The following is a 2509-nucleotide window of genomic DNA, read 5'->3' on the forward strand; positions in this document are numbered from 1 at the left end:
TCCATATGCTGTGGGGTGGCTAAAAAAAGAAAAAAAAAATACTGTTTTGGATATGTACTATAACTCTCTTCCCCCCCGCCCCCGCACTCTTCTTAAGTTTCTTCCATTTGGTTGCTTCTTTCTCTCACTCCAACCACCGCCTCTCCCTCTTTCTTCTTGCTTCACTTCCTGTGCTCTGTGGACCTTCTGTACCTATGAACAACCTGAAAATATCCAGTCTTCCAAAAAGATTCTGGTTCCTAGTTCATAGGGTACATGAGAGCACAGAGAACGAACATCGATCCAATATTCACTGAATCCCAGGTGCCCAGGTGACCTGTGAAGCTCAGTGGTAAATGGCCCAGCCCTTGTCATTTAGAAGCTGAAGTTCAGAAGGGGCGAGAGACAAGTACTCAGATGGTTATTGTGCAGGTTAAATTAATGGCAGAGGGAATCTAGGGTCCTGGGTGACAACTGAATTGCCTCCCGATCTAGATTTCCAAAAGAAAGGTTAATACTTGTAGAAGATAAGTCATTGCTCCTAGCTCACAGGTCCAGGAAGTATCAAAAAGGGAACTTATCCTTGGTGTGTGGAGCCAAAGCCCATATTTTCTCCCACTACACCAGACTGCCTCTGGAGGGGCGTGTGAATGAATGAGAGTTCAAATCAGGCTGATTCCTCATCACAGCTGCCTTGGAGGCTCCATCTTTCCTCCAGGATGGAGCCTCCTTCTCTAGGCTCCTGCTGCCAATGCAGGTGGTGTGACTTAAAAGATACTGAACCTCTACATCCCTCGTCATCTCTTCGGGATTCGCCATTGATTGGATAACCGTTTCTTACAGACACGGAGGAGAGAGATAGCATCACAGGTCATTAATCTCAGCCCTCTGCCTTCAGGCAGGGATGTCTCCAAGAGGGTATCCATAAAATAGTATGGGAGTTCCTGTTGTGGCTCAGTGGGTTTGAGAAACTGAATAGTATCCATGAGGATGTGGGTTCAGTCCCTGGCCTCGCTCAGTGGGCTAAGGATCCATCATGGCCATGAGCTGTGTTGTAGGTTACGGATGAGGCTCAGATCTGGCTTGGCTATGGCTGTGGCGTAGGCCAGAACCTGCAGCTCTGATTCGACCCTGGAAGACTAATTCTTGGGCGCTCCCATCTGAGAGTTCTGAGAGCCATCCAGCAGCCTGGAAGAGATGACATTGGGAGGTGATGGGCCAGCTGCTGGAGCCCTAGGAGTGTCCATGGCATGAATGGGAAGGAGACAGTCACTAAGAATGAACACCGTGAGCCAACCTGGAAGTAGGTTTAGCGCAAGCCACGTGGACCCCACCTCCATGGCTGGGGAGGAGAGCCTGACCTGGTCAGAGGAAGTTCTCTGCAACTGAGCTCAGGATGACAGCAGTAAAGCCAGGGCAGAAGTGGCACCAAATCAAAAGAGGAAGACACCTCTGCTCCTGGACTAAGCACAGACTGAGATGGGAAAAGAGATAAAGTGGGGATTTGTCTGCAGAGGATACCTCATCAGTGAGGCAACTACAGGCCAGATGCCCACCAACTCAATGCCACCAGGTCCTGAAGGATCCCTTGAATAAGACATGTGAGTGTGCAGGGCTGGGGTGGGGGTGGGAAGCAGGGGAGCCACAGACCTTGAAATGGTTACATTTTAAGCCAAAAGTAACTGAAAGGACATAGTATTGGTGAGGATGTGGGTTTGACCCCTGGCCTCACTCACTGGGTTAGGGATCCGACATTGCCACAGGCTGCAGCGCAGGCCTGCAACTGTGGTTCTGATTCTACCCCTAGCCTGGGAACTTTCATATGCCACAGGTGTGGCCCTAAAAAGAAAAAAAAAAAAAGACAAAAGTAACTTAAAAATTAATATTAGCGTTGTAAATCAACTATACTACAATAAAGTTTTTAAACATAAAAAAATTAATGTATTGGGTTGAAAAGTCTTGAAACATTGCTAGATTACATTTCTTCTAGCAGCCGAAATAGGGATTTGCAAACTGAATTCAATGTTAGAGAAATTTTTAGCTTCATTTTTTCTCATCTGAGTCTTAGAAACTATTGTGACTAAAAGTCAGAATCATTGTACTTGCTTCATATAGTTTTTATTGTGATTAAATACAGCTCTATCCATAAAGTTCCCTAACTGTGCTTGGCACATGCTAAGAGCCCAAAAATGTTGGGAGTTCTCCTGTGGTGCAGTGGGTTAAGGATCCAGCAGTGTCACTACAGTAGCTTGGATCGCTGCTGTGGTGTGGGTTCGGTCCCTGGCTCTAGAAATTTCATCATGCAGGCATGGTTAAGAAGAAAAAATAACACCTCCCAGGCAGGGGAAGCCTTTGAGACACTAGTACCCCGACACTGTTCTCTTCTCTGCAAAGCAGGCTAAGCCCGGCTTCTGGGCTCTGACCCCTAAGGACTAATGCTTTTCCTTTACCAACCACACCCTGAGTTCTCACTTTGCCCCAAACCCCACCCAGCTCTCTTTTCCCCATGTCGATGTGACGTCTGAGGTAG

General features: G+C 47.3%; 1 non-coding gene across 1 annotated transcript; it reads right to left on the reverse strand.

Moving 5' to 3' along the window:
• MIR9850 (microRNA 9850) lies at positions 418-491 on the reverse strand. Its single transcript, NR_128544.1, has one exon. It is a non-coding gene; the product is annotated as a microRNA 9850 (primary transcript).

The sequence above is a fragment of the Sus scrofa genome, chromosome 13 (genome assembly GCF_000003025.6).
Source record: "Sus scrofa isolate TJ Tabasco breed Duroc chromosome 13, Sscrofa11.1, whole genome shotgun sequence".
NCBI lineage: Eukaryota > Metazoa > Chordata > Mammalia > Artiodactyla > Suidae > Sus > Sus scrofa.